Here is a 15,358-nt window from a genome sequence, read left to right as displayed (position 1 = left end):
GGTGTGAGTATGCACATGAAGTTATATTTATATAAAATTATATCTAGGGGCCCTTCTAAGATCTGCCAGCTGAGGCAGGAGTAACCAAAAAAAGTATCTATGTAACACTTGGTACAGAACATGACTTCTTGGATCTCTGTAATCAAAGTTTTATTCATATAATCTCACATGTTTCTTACAGAAACAAATCAGGAATCTCTACTGTAGAGATATGAGTTAGAGTGCATTATGTTTGAGGAATTGGTAGTAAGAGATACAAACATGTGCTAGTGGTTTGGGTGGTTATTTCAGTGAAAGCTATGTTTGATTTGTGCTGGGAGGTTCTGACTGTTGTTGTTGTAGATATTGCCCCTATAATCTGTCTCTTTCTTACGCTCTTTCTCTTCCCTCTTTTTCCCACTTCCTTCTGTCTCTCTCCCTACCTCACATTTACTGTTAAATAAAATCCATTCTATTGGCTTCAGCGTATGGTCTCATTTGCACATTAATTCAGGCAGAGGCTTCTCCCTAAAATCATAATAATCAGATCTTAACACTAGCTTGATACATTCTGTATGAATTTAACTGTAATAAATTTGTAATTAGCAAAGCCTTCACATGTTCACAAGAAACATATTTTAGAAATGTAAGGCAGGGTTGCTTAAGAAAACTGTGCAATTTATGGTAAAGGGCCTGTTTTTGATGCCTCCACTCTACTTCTTTAGAAGTAGCACTTCTGTTCTGAAATGCCATGAAGCTGAAGATTTTCACTGCTTGATATATAGCTGGGATGCAGTTACCTTACAAAACCAAGATAGCAAGTTACAAAGCAGCAAATACTGGAAGAGATTGGATTAGTAAATCATCTCGTTCCAATAAAAACTTATTTCTCATTGGCTTTCAGAAGACAGTAGATTATCCCTTTATAACACTTACATACTATACATACATGTTTATATAGTATCCATAAAGTTATAGACAGTGTTTCATATGTATAAATATAGCATTATATAGAGAGAGTGTGTATTATTATTATATGTAATACTACAAATAAAAAAGGTATAGCTGTGAGGGACAGGGCTGATTGAATTCTGAAGCTATATGTCTTATACAGAAAGATAATGTTTATGCATAAATTAAACATTATCAAAGCTGTACTTTTGGTGTTCTTCATGGTAATTGTAATACGGATGAAATAATACAGTTAGAGAAGTAACAAAAAAAGAAAGGAACAATTTCCTGCAAAATAGGAATCTTTCTTTCAAGTTACTTGTGTAGGAGAGGTCTGGACAGCAACATAAAGTGTTTAATGACATGTGCTTGAACACCAAAAGCTTAAAAGAGTAATTGGACTCTATGCAAACTTTATAAGATCCTTTCGCCTCTGTGTCTCCAATCTTTCTATTGTCCTTACATCACAGTGATCATGGCTTTACTCCAGTCTCTGTTATATTGTATGCCACAAGGACTTCAGATGATTCCTTAGGCACTTGAAGTTTCAAACAGTATTTCATTCTATGGACAGATAGAAAAGTGGGGGGAAATATAAACAAACACATGTAAATGTCATGGTTACATTTGTTCAGTTTGTTCTCCTTATCTATTTAACAAGTAGAATACATATCAAAGTAGATTTGAGTCTTATTTCCCAAATAATATCTTCTAAAGTTTTTCAGGAAAAAAGCCTAATTTTTTCCCACCAGGAATAACTATTGACTGATTTCCCTATCTCTATATACAGTTCTTTCCCGGAAGGCAGGAGGTTTTCAAGTTGGATACAACTTCTTCTTTTTTCCTGCTAATATTTAGAAGGCACAGATACACACATATACCTGTAACACCTTTTTGCAAAAGAAAAAAAAGGTCAAATTTTAAAAGGGACATAGTTAGCCTTAAATTCTCTTACTGTCTGGATAATGTGTGACAAGAGGACACAGTGCCTATCCATTCCATATTAAAAGTGAAGAGGTGAAAATAACTCTGCACCCAATCCTGTCAGTTACCTGAAGATGAATAAGCTGAGAGACTGAGAACCCCTTCCAGCAGCACCATTCAATTTAGAGCAGTGGAAGGTTTCATTGAAACTATAACAGGTTTTAGAAAGTCTACAGAAGTGTGACTTTGTTGGCATTCTTTTATATTCAGTGAGGAATATTCATGTCTGAAGTTATGCATCACTGATTACTGTGTGAACGGGGTTATCTGTCTCACAGATACTCACAGAAGCCAGGCAGTAATCCCAAGGAAATGCCATTGTTTTTATTTAATTAACAATTTTTATTATGTCTTGTAACTGCCTTGTAACCCAACTTTGTCCCATAATGACTTTCTGCCTTCTCAAAGAAAAATAATTTTGCATTATTTATATATGTGAGTGAAGCCCCTGCCCCCAAAGTCCTTTGTATGTGAATGGATTTTTATACCCACATGCCCAGATTTATCCCACAGCTTCTGGATTTTGGCCAGAAACACTCTCCATTTGCGGAGGTGGCAAAAATACTTTTTAATAGTATATGTCACAGATTTGGCATCATTTCACTTTTAGAATTCTGCAATTTCCACTATAAAGCTTGTGATCCAAGTACACACGCATTCAGTGACACAAAGGCAAAGCACACTGTATCCAGATCTTGTGAACCCCACAGACTGTAAATTAAATAATTTAATATTTGAATTTTAGACTGGGCAATATTTTCTTTGGTTAGGACAGCAGTTTTCTGATTAATGTTTTTAATTTTAAGCAATGTCTAATACATACAATAATAAAAGTGACAGTTCAGCTTATAATGAGTTAAGGATGGTTCTGAGAATACACAAGAGGTTTTTAAGAGACTTCCAAAGTTTATTTTTACAGAACAGAAGCCCACAAATTAATGCAAATACATTTTTTTCATATTTTACTATGTTTGTGTATCTCTAGTTTTAATAATCTCAACATTGCATTATGAATAGTACTTGCACTTTCAAGGCTGCATTCCAGTTAAAATAGTAAAATAACATTAAAAGAGTAAAATAACATCTGCAATCGGCTGCAGTGAGAACTAGAAGGAAAGTAAGACATACAGGATTGTTAATGATACAATTTCATGGATGTTAATAACAAAAATACATATACTGGAAGAATGTAAGTGTCCTATATATACACACCGCTGTTTTTTATAACTCACACAGCTTTGATGGATGTCAACAGTGCTGCTCTTCATACACAGAATCCAAAGGTCTCATTAGGACCTGGTTTACACCTTTCTCTATTGACCCACTTTTTCTGAGGAGGAGCAGCAGCCAGGATCCTTCTCACTCTTTTGTATTGGCCTTAACTGATGTGGAGGATCTCTGTTCTGTAAGGTGAAGCATGGCATTTTCTTTCAGTTTTCATCCCAGCATCTGTGTCTGTGCAATGCCAAGTGGGTGAAACTAATCTCCTGCAGTACAAATAAGTTTCTTAAAAACAGTTGTCCAATAAAATTGTTCTGTTTAGTACAGTTAGGTTTACAAAACCATCTTCTCAGGTGTTAGTCCTTTTCATCAGAGTTCACAGATAATGTCAGGAAACAATAGCCTGTGTCAGCGCAGGTTGTACCTTGTGGAAGTAAATGTATTTAATGCAGGGTGGAGGGTGGCCTTGATCCTCATGAAGAGGTGAACACAAATAGGTACCCACTGTGTTTTTTCTATTTTCTCTGGCTGACCTCCACTGATGTAGCTGAGCTTTCCTCTTGTGATATTTGCCAGGTTATATAAAAAGAGATTTTTTGTTTTGGCCTCCTGGCTGAAATGATGAAACATAAAGCCTGTTTTCAGGCTGTGGAAGCCTGATGGATGCAGAACAGCTGGTGGGCTGCAACCAGGCTCTGAAAGGAAGTCTGAGAGATGCAATTGGTGCTATGGTTAAAAGTGAAAGATGAATACATTTTTCTATTTTTCTGCTTTAGACAGATGTATAGAAATCTGCACAATGTAAATTTGCTGATTCAAATACTTTTGAGAAGTTATATAGAGATGATTTAGTGGAGTGGAACATTAAAAACAGGTATTTTCTGGTAAATAAAACTGCCATCTAACATACAAACGGAGCAATATGTTAAAAGAACTATAATATTTTTGCTTTTTAAATATCTGGTATCTGAGCTAGCCTGTGCTGCAAATAACTGAGGTATGCAGATCTTGCCAGGAAGAAAAAAAAAAAAAAAAAAAGCAAGTTACTGGGAAAGAAATGGGAATGGAGAGTGAAACATTTGATATGAAGAGGACAGAAAGTGGAAACCTGTGATGCAGCAATGAGTGGTGAAAGAAAATGAGGAAAAGCCACAAAATGAAGGGAAGTGCTGTCACCAACAAGCACAGCACAAAACCCAAGAAAAGGCAGCATTTAAATAGCCTAGATACAAATAACACATTGCTGTCTGTTGGTTTCTCTAGCAAGATAAAAACAGTTTTCCTATGAGGCTGATTTCATAGAGAAAGGAAAGTAACAGTATATTATGAGGGAATGCTCTAAAAATGAAAAGCTCAGATAGCTTTAAGAGCAACAAAATTATTTATGAAGCAAGTGGGGCAGAGCTAAGATTTCTTTTTCTGGGGGGGGAAAGTTGGCAAACAAAAACATAGAGAGAAAAATATTACTTAGGGAATAATGGCTCATGCAAGAAATAAGGATAAAATTATATAATTTTATCTCAGATTTATTACTTCAGAATATTCAAGTCCAACAGGCAGGTTAGAAATATAGAATTCTTGATTAAGAATTCCTCTTGAAAAATTTAATCCAGGAGGTAAACTCAAAATGCATACATCTTTCATTCAGTGAAGTAATTCCATGGCTTGCAGACCAGTTTCCTACAGAAAATTGAATTTTGATTGATTTGTATTAAGGTTTTATTAGTCTGTAATGGCCCATTTTCACTGGACATACAGAAAGAGTTTCTAGGAACAACTTTTTAAGTGGGACTGAACCTTAAAGCATGACAATGGGTTAAGGGTTCTCCAAAAATATTCCTCCTCTCTGGATTCGATGTGCAACACAATCATGGTACATCTTGAGAGGGCATGGACAGCATCTCGTCTGTCTTGGTGTCTGAGTTCATGGGATATTTAGTAGTGTCTTATTTTGAAAATTTTATCTTCTCATCAAACTGGTTAAGAGTTGTCAAGAAGTTAAAAAGTTCCTTTGTGGACACTACAAGACAAGTATAAAGGCAGTACAATCAAAAACCCCTAATTTCCTGTAATTTGTTTAGTCATTTTAGTAGGATTAAACTCACCATAAACAAAATAGGAGATTTAAAAAAAAGGGGGAGTGAGGGCATATTTTGAGCACATTTATATCGTTCCTGTTTAATTAATGGAAAAAATCAGACTGCATGCTGACTGGAGCTTAAACCGTGTCTGTCCTGTGCATATTGTGTTTAAAGCAAATATTTCACTTAGAATTCTTACTTTTAGTTTAAAAAAGAAACTCTAATATATTGCACTCCCAGCTTTCTAGCTTCATAAGTGTCATGTAGCTGAAATAATACAGTAACTGTTAGACATGTATTTTAGAAATTATCTGAAGTATAGTTTATATATTCTTTATACAATGCAGGAAATTAAAATCAAAATAAGGTAAATTCTATGAATATGTAGAAAATTATCCTTATATTTCCTGTACATATCCTTAAACTGACTTTACTAGTAATATTGTTGGAGTGAATGCTTATATTCATATGCATAGTTCTCTTTTTTATTTAGGGGATTTTTTTTTTTTTTTCTATAATGCTGATATACAACACTGGGCAGTTATAGCACTGACTGGAACTGGTTTGAAATATTATTTAGACTTGCTTTGAATGATGGACCAGGGCACAAACGGTGCTCAGAGGTGGGTGTAGTACGACTAACGAGTTGCTGGAAAAGGGAGCGTCTTGTTTTCCCTCCGAGCCAGAGCCGCGCCGCGCACCCTCGGGGCTTTGGCGCCGGGTGCCGCAGGCGGGGCAGCGGCCAGCTCCCTGTGCGGCACGGTCCCGCACAGCTGCCCCGCAGCCGCACCTCGGGAAAGAAAATGGGAGACTCCGGCCCGACCACTCGCCCGTGGCATGGCTCCGGACATCCCTGTGGCTGTTAAAGTCCAGTTGTTTTCCCAGAAAGTAAGGGGAGGACGGCGGCACCCGCACCTGGGATCCCTTCGGTGCCCCAGCAGCTGGATCTCTCCGACGGCCCCCGCAGCCACATATCGCTCCTGACCTGGCCCCGAGCCCTGCGTCCGAAGCCCCTTGTGGGTGTTACTGTCTCCTGGAGTGTGTTTGCCTCCTTGCATTGTTCTGAGATCATAGGTGCTTGCTCGCACTTTCAAACACCAGGTTACCTTTCCCTATCCAAAATTCACATAATTGTTGGGCTTTTATAAACAGGTTTGCACAAATTCCTGTACAAACTTTGTACTCTGGCAATTACATTACTCAGTCGCACATTTCTCCTCAAAGGTACTGAGAGAGCAGAAGAGACAACTGCAGGGAATATTTCCTCAATTTTTGCAGTAGAAAGCTTGGCATGTTAAGTTAACTAATGACAGGAGACTTGCTCTGCTACAGGAGGGTACCGACCAGAGGGTCTGAAATGCTCCTTTCAGGTGTAGGTTCCTCTCAGCAGTCCACCATACTATACGAGACACTGCAGAGACACACGGCAATCAGGTAAGGGGTTTTATGTCCTGAAATGTCTCAGAAGACTGAACTGAGGACAATCCTCAAAGCCCTTTGAGCATTTCTGGAGGAAGTGTTTCTAGGTATGCAAAAATATATAATACAAAGTAGTGCTAAAAGTAAACATGTTTTATCAAAAGAATCATAATAATGATGTGGGTTGTGTATGAATTGCAGCCAGTTTAAACCCAGGCAAACAGATTGAACTTTTATTGTTGTGAATACAGAACATATTTTCATTTATATTCTTTGATTGAAATTATTATTATTTTGCCTATAATTGCCATAATTTTTCACATAGTTTAAATTTGCCAGTAATATGGTACTATTTGTCTACAGTTCCACTCTAATTGCACATAATTAATTATTCACTTTGCTCAATTGCTAATTGCCTTTTAACATACACTTAAATATAAGCATAAAAATACCACTTCAAAGAGAATAGAAACATAATTTGTTAAACTTTTTGTATCTGTTATAATTGTGGCTTCATAGAGTGAGGGACTGGTAAAAGTGTTAGAACAGTAGATCATGACTTATTAAATTATGAGGGACTTGTTGGACACAGAGGTGAATGCTGCAGATGGGATTCACCTGAGGGTACTTACAGAACTAGTGGAAGAGCTTGCCAAAACACTTTCCTTCATTTGTCATTAGTCCTGGTTAACTGGGGAGGTCCCAGCTGACCAGAGGTTAGCCAGTGTAATGCCCTCCTACAAGAAGGGTTGTAAGGAGGACCCAGGGAATTTCAAGCCTGTCAGTCTGACTCCAGTGCCAGGAAAGGCTACGGAACAGAGAAGAGTGAAATCACATGGCATGTACAGGGCATCCAGGGGATCTGTCAAGGCTAGCCAGCATGACTTTAGGAAAGGCAGATCCTGTTTGACCAACCTGATCTCCCTTTATGACCAGGTGGCCCACTTATTGGATGAGGGAAAGACTGTGGATGTTACCTACCTGGACTTCAGTAAAGTCTTTGATACTATCTCCCACAGCATTCTCCTGGAGAAGCTGGCAGTCCACAATTTGGACAGCTGCACAGCTCACTGGGTTAGAAACTGTCTAGATGCCCAGGCCCAAAGACTGGTAGTGAATGGAGTTGCATCCAGCTGGAGGCTGGTCACTAGTGATGTTTCCCAGAGCTCATTTTTGGAGCTAGTCCTGTTAAATATCTTTATCCGTGTTCTCATTGAGGGGATTGAGTGCACCCTCAGCAAGTTCACAGACAACACTAGGTTGGGTGGGAGTGTTGATCTGCTAGAGAGCAGGAAGGTTCTGCAGAGGGATCTGGAAAGACTGGATTGATGGGCCAAGGTTAATTGTATAAGGTTCAGTAAGGGGAAGTGCCAGGTCTTACACTTGGGTCACAACAACCTTCTGCAGTGCTGCCCACTGAAGGAAGAGTGGCTGGAAAGCATCACAGTGGAAAAGGATCTGAGGATGCTGGTCAATAGCCAGCTGAACATGAGCCAGTGTGTGCCCAGGTGGCCGTGAAGGCCAATGGCATCCTGGCCTTTATCAAAAATAGTGTGGCCAGCAGGACCAGGGCAGTGGCTTTCCCCCTGTACTCAGTACTGGTGGCTGCACCTTGAGTGCTGTGTCCAGTTCTGGGCCCCTCACTACAAGAAAGACATTGAGGTGTGGGAGTGTATCCAGAAAAGGACAATGGAGCTGGTGAAGGGTCTGGAGCACAAGCCTTATGTGGAGTGGCTGAAGGACCTGGCGTTGTTTAGCCTGAAGAAGAGGCTCAGGGAGAGCCTCTTCTTCACATTACTGATTTTTACAATTACCTGAAAGGAGGGTGATGTAAGGTGGGGTTCACCCAGGCAATCAGTGACAGGACAAGAGAAAATGACCTCAGTCTGTGCCAGGGGAGGTTCAGATTGGAATCAGGACGAATTTCTTCACTGAAATGGTGGTTAAACATTGAAATGGGCTGCCAAGGGAGGTGGTAGAGTCAGTATCCCTTGAGATGTTCAAGAAACAGCTGGGTGTGGCACTAAATTCTAGGCTTTACTGGTGTTCAGTCAAAGGTTGGACTTGATGATCTTAGAGGTCTTTTACAACCCTAATGCATCTTTGATTCTGTAAATTCCAATGCTTGGTTTCTATACAATTGAGTGTAGCTCAGAGCTACATAACCAGGTGAATTATAGTGTATGAGGTGACAGTTTGTCAGAGGAATAAACAAAAAATCTGGTTTAAAATATCAATAATCTTACTCTAACGTCTCTGCAAATACAGTCTTTATTGTCCTGAGGCTGAAGAGGGAAGGCCCCAACTTTGGCACACCACCACTTGATAATAAAAGACTGGTTTATGGCACTGTCAGAGCCTTGGTTTTGCCCTTTCTGGTGAAGGGATCTTGTATGACTGTAGAGAAAGCAAAACACTTAATACTTCCTCAGTGCATCAGCAAGTAGAAATAAGAGTGTATGATATAGCTCAAAATTACACCTTTAAATGCAATTTATAACACCATGCTTAGAAAGAACCTAGTAATAGCCTAAGCAGAAGAAAATCTTAGCATAATAGTAGAAAACATTTTCCTGAGTTCAGCTTTCTCTAGAACTGAGAAGTATCTCACAATCAAGTAGTTATTAAAACCCAGCAGATACTGGTTAGTCCTGGTGCATATTTATGTGCATATAAATATATATATATATATGTATATGCGTGTGTGTGTACATTTCTAGACCAGTAATTGGGAATACATTTGAGAGTCTACCGGATCTAGAATTAGTATGCTGCACATCAGTAATTAGTTTGCGTTACCAGGATGTCTCAGATATTAATAAGGGCTGTTGCAAGAGAGCTAGTTGACAAATTTGGGGGGGTTAATTAGCTTAAAAATACAATATACATGTAGATGTATTTTATCATAATTATTTTGAGAACCATACTAACTGGAGAAAAGAGTTTAATGGACTTAAAAATGGATATGAACAAACTGTACCTCAAAGATGGTTGCAGCTCACTTAGGATTCAGAATGCCATCCCATTTTCATTCTCAGTATGAATTAAGTTTGTATTGTACAGTACATAAATGATTTTCCTAGACTTTTTAAAAGGCAATATGTATTAATATTTTAAACTGAAGTAATTGCTTCTTGTTCAGCAATGGGTTTCATTTATGAGTGTTTATCCTTAGCAAATGGAAAGTATGGTTAATCTAAGTTAAAAATGGATTCTTTAAATAGCTCTAATTGCGTTCTGTTTATATTTGTATGTTTTAGACTCTTAAGATTTAATCAGTAGCAGTTGTAACAAACCATAATGTTTATTAGCTGGTTTTAAATTATTCCTATGGATGATAGTTCAATGAGAAAATAAATGATGATTTGCCTACTATAATGCATGGTAAATAAAAGATGGACCTGCACAGAAAAGAGAAATTACATATTATATCACTTGATTCTTATATTAGAAATACAGACAGAATGGAAGAAACTTGAAGCAGGAAAGGGAAGAGCTTCCATTTCTAATTTCACTTATGCAGATTCTTTGTAATTTTGCATGTTTGGTTGAATCAAAACTTTGCAGTGTTACTGCTCTTTTAACTTTATTTTGCATCAATCATAACAATTTGCTGCTAGATACTGGCACTTTTGTAGATGCTATTAACTTTATGCTCCCAAATCATACTTTATATGAGGATCAGGTACAAAATTATTTCTGAAGCCTCTATTTTATCTTGCATAAACACCATGCAAGTAAGGAGATGAATTAATAGATAACAAGAAAGTTTTTTTTCAGTGAAGTATTCATATCAATAGAAGGACAGCGCAAAGTATATAATAAAGTGATAATCTGAAATCCTTTAATTACAACTGTCTAGATAATGCATAGAGACAAACTGAAAACTATCTTAGGTCTAATATTATATTATATTTAATGAGATCACTTTTAAAAAATAAACCATCAAAATATTTTACATTAAATACCTTGAAATGCAGTACTAAAATATATTAAATGTTGAAAGGTAGAAGAAAGTATCAGTTCTTTTAACTAAAAAGTAATGAATCCAAAATGAAAATGTGTCTGGATTGTCTTGGTGTTATATATCTCTAGGCATTCAGGGTAGAGTTCTGCTGTTCATGGTAACCAAAACCTGATTATTTAAAGACATGAAACCAAATTCCTTGGTTGGATTTGCAATGTTCTTGTGATTTCTGGAAACAGGTTAGAAAGAGGCTATTTCAGAACACGTTTGCCTGGAAGTGCTCCAAAAGGTTGGTCTGTTCAGGATTATCAAAATACCCTGCCAAGAAATGTCTGATGTACTGTGTGTGATCCCAGGAAGTTGGGGCTGAGTGGGCAGGGTGTGCCAGCTCCAGATTATCTGAATTCTTCCATAAGGGGAGTTGTCAGCAGTCAGCAGAGTTGTATTTGTCTTTTTTGTTTAATATGATTTTATTAATATAGCTGAATTCCATCAATCCAAAAATGGGCAGTGGTATGATATATTTGATTAATATTTCCAACTGATTTTCTGTGGACATAAAGTCTTGCAGTCACATTATGCATTTGTGGATTTCTCTCCACTTCTCTTCCACCTCCTCGATAACTTTAAAACACAAATGCTTCAACTAAATTTGACAGGGGCTAGACGTCTCAAAAATACTTATGTTCTTACAAGCTCCAGGAAAAAAAGAACACATATAACCTCTGAGTGAAGAAAATAGGCAACAGGAGATTAGTCCTGATTAGACACTGGAGAATCCATTTAGGGGGAAAAAAGCATTATGAACCTTGTAACTGCAAGAAAACATTCAAAGTTTTCATCATCTTAAACAGCTATATCAACAAGTCACAATCACATGAGAAACTGATTTTTTTTCTGGTACATTAGTTATGAATATTTAGAGGAAAAGAATACCTCTGAATTGGTTAAAAATGTAATGTTTAGTTCTAATCTTTTCTCTGGTGATATTGAAAGCATTCTTTGAAATATGGATTTTTTTACTATCTATAGACCTACTCTGTTTCTGTTGCATTTACAGTGTACTCAGTCATTAAATGGAATAGCACTTTTCTCCTTGCTAAGCTTATTGGATTGAAAAAAAAAAACCCAAGGTTTAATAAAATCTAACTTTGAATTAGTTGATTAAAGCCAAGTCTCTTAAAATATGTGATTTCCCTCTGTGGTTCAGGTAATCTTTTCTTATCTGATCTAGCATTGTTCAAAGCCTTATGGAGATTTCCAAGTTACCAGTAGAATATAAAATTAATTTCCACAAATCTATTTTACTTTTATTTCTCTTTATAAAATGGTAATGTTCTGTTTGTAAAGTAAGGGTTTGCCTTTGTGTATATGAATATTCTTGGGCTTCTTACTGGAAGTTAACAGTGGCAGTGAATTCTCTACTCTTAATAGAAGTCCTGCCAGAACGTTAAATAATATAGTTTTAGATATTTAGGTCTTACATATTCTCAATCACAGAAAAGATTAATAAAAGGCAGTATTACAAAAACAATTAGATTGTGTCCTCTTCTACTGTAGGGAGAGATTTTTACTTACAATGAAGAGGAGAATTCACTCAGGATTCCCTCACTAAGATGACAGTGGTTGTAGGGTTGGAAGAGCTCAGCTTTGCTCCTGTAAATAAATATTCATGGAAGATTAGGACATTATATATGCTTCTTAAATTTAGCTTTGAATCAAGTTGCCAGATATGTTTGAATCAAGTTGCCAACACCTCCCAAATGTGAAAGCCTCAACCTTGTTCAAACACAATTTTAGAAATTTACTCCTCCTTTACATGTCAGATTTTTTTCCATTATAGTAAAAGGAAAAATTTTCCAACTTTAAAGACGTGGATGGAATGGCAAAGGTTTGGCCCCCAGCACCTCCTGGTCAGGGAGACTCTGGCCAATAAATTGCTGCAGGCTAACCCTGTCATCTGGAAAAAGTAATTCTGTACAACTGCCCTATTAATGTCCAGTACTGGAAGCAGAACTTTGGGCTAAGTCAAGCGTTGGTCTAAAACATTGCACCTGATTTTATATAGTGTTTCATGGTAGTATCTCAAAGTCTGTTGCTTTCCATTTTGCTTTCTGAGTAAGTCTAATGACATTCCAAATCTCATTGCAGAAGATGAAATCAGGAATCTAAACCTACTGGGAATGCCTGAGACAACAGTTGTCCATTATTTGAGGGATAGTCTTTCTCACTCTGTTCATGGTGGAACTGTTATACATTGTATAAATAGTTAGTATCATGATAAATAGGGAAGAATGATTGCCTCAATGGGTGTGGTACTCAGTTGAGGTGTTCCGTCTTATTTAAGGAGAGAGAGAGGACTTTAAGTCCTTGCCATATGGTTTTCCCTCAATCATTGTCCTCTTTTATGGTTTTGACAATCAATTCCATTCTCTAGAAATTTTCTATTCGGCATCAGGTCAGATTTCCTGGCATAGGTGTTGTTTCCCAACACAAGCAAGGTGCAGTTTTCAAAGACTTAGAGGAAAACTAAAAATCACTTTGGATCTATTCTTATTTATTCAGAAAAAGAAATTACAAAGGATTGATTAAAATTAAAAGTGTTAACTCTGGGAAAACATGTATGGGGAGGAGGAAACTTCTTGAATCTTCTGAAAATGTTGTGGGGTGTCACTGCACATAAGTTGTGGGAGGCATGATAGTGGCCTCATGAAAAAAGGAGAGCTGGCAAAGAATTTGCAGCAGCCATGTATACCATTTAGCTGAATTTCTGTAAAGATCCTAAATATGTAAAGCAAACAGTACAACATTCTTCTTTCTCTACGTACTAATGTTTAATACATACAGAATCTTATCTAGACAGAGACTTTTTTTTAAATTATGATTGCATTGTTCCCCTTTATATTTAATTTTTTAAAATAAATTCTGTGTATTCAAGGTCATATTTTTACGTGTGTCCTCCATGCCATTGCCCCTAATGACCGATGCTCATGGATTCTGTATTGACTCACATGATGACACTTTACCATACTGCTGTGTTTCTTCAACCCACCTTGGAAATTACATTGGCTCACTATAGATTTTGCACAGTAGATCAAACAGATTTAAATTTATTCATATGCCCTATGATTCTGGGGATGTTTTCCTCTTTTGTTTTGCAAACATGACATTTGCTTTCCAGTCCCCCAGCTTGAATAGATTTTGCAGTTTGAGAAAAGCAGCGAGGAAAACATGACTGTACTCCTTACCAGTTCTTTCCAATGGTTCTTTCTTCTGTTGTTCTTTTTGTTTGCCCTATGTTGTAGAATCAAATCCTTCATCACCAAGATTAGAAATAACTAAGAACTCTTCATTTTGACTGGACAGACACTGCTATGCCAGAGTTATTTGCCTTTTAAAATAGTTAACTGCATACAGTTAGTATTCTTTGCCATATTTGCCTGCATTCATAAAATTGTGAGTGAAAAATGTTACAAGACAAAGACTTATTTTCAGCATTTTAGAAAGCTGTTCGAATAGTGCATTGATAACATCTCAGCAGGTGGAGGTCCCATGTGATTCCACTATTCAAGAGAACTTCTTTCATATGTGATTAATTCCAAGATCCATTTAATCCACCACATTATGGTGGTCAATTTGGGGCATCTGTGCTGATGAAAATGACTTCTGATTGTAGCTAAATGGCTTTTACATGCAGTACTCCATGCCCGTTTACTCTCCAGTTCAAAGTGAGATAAAATAGAGTCCATTTTCTGGATAGGGCTTTTTTTTTTCCCTGGTTAGCTAATCAGAATTTGTATCTTGTATCAAATTAGCTGGTTTGTAATGTCTGATTTAGAAATATTCCTAGATACTTCTGGGTATTTTTTCTTTAAAAATTAGACCAGTGGCATTTTGATTTTATATATCATCACTTTTTCTACAGTACATATTAACATTAATCTCTGCATTACTAAATAAGTGATCCATCATTTACATGTTGGCTCAAATAAGCATGTACACATGCAGAAAAACAGATGCACTGGCCAGAGAATTTAGTTGGTTCTGTTTTAGAAATGGGCTGCATGAAGAGAGTTTTCTTTAAAGTCAGTGTGTGTTAGAGATTTTGCCTTATTCCTCGCTTCCTAAACTCTGAAATTCACCTTTCAACTGATTTTCAGTGTGCTGGCCATCTGGGTGTGAACTGAATTGCTATCTTGGCCGAGCCAGATTGTAAAATGACTCTGTTAGGATTAAGCCCTGGGTGACTACCTGATAGAATGATGCAGTCGATCTTAACTGAGAGATTCATCTGATATCACTCAAAAAAAAAAAAAAAAAGAAGGGGGGGAGGGGGGTGGGAAGTGGGAAGGGAGAGGTAGATTTAAACTTAGCTTCCAGGTTTAGTTATCTAGTAGTAGTAATTCACACACTTTTCCCCCAGGAGTTTCTTACAGTCTCTCAGGCTTCTAAACAGATCATAATTCTGGTTGCCACTCTGTCTAAGGGTTGGAAAAAGAGAGAAGAAAGAAAGGAGAGATTTATGATATCTTTTTGACATTAGTAGAGGAATTGATAGTGTTATGTTATTCTATGTTTTAGACATAGAAAAACAAGTGTTGCAAATTAATAAAAAGGTAGCACTATGTTTAATTGTTCAGAAACTCTTAAGATGAAATTAAAGACTAATATTTTATTTTATATGGTAATGACATATGAAAGTGTGAAAAAAATCATGGAAATGTGAACATTAAGTTTAGTAGGATTTTTTTTAGAT

The 15,358-nt window shown here is 37.0% G+C and overlaps 1 protein-coding gene across 1 annotated transcript in view; it reads left to right on the top strand.

The window, feature by feature from the left end:
• Nucleotides 1-15,358, top strand: part of TENM3 (teneurin transmembrane protein 3) — a 1,268,339-nt gene that overhangs the window by 748,789 nt on the left and 504,192 nt on the right. The gene's annotated exons all lie outside the window — the stretch shown is intronic.

This window comes from Corvus brachyrhynchos, unplaced genomic scaffold (assembly GCF_000691975.1).
Source record: "Corvus brachyrhynchos isolate BGI_N302 unplaced genomic scaffold, ASM69197v1 scaffold17, whole genome shotgun sequence".
NCBI classification, from domain to species: Eukaryota; Metazoa; Chordata; class Aves; order Passeriformes; family Corvidae; genus Corvus; species Corvus brachyrhynchos.
Note: the sequence above shows the minus strand (reverse complement) of the source record. Positions and strands in the feature narration are given on the sequence as shown.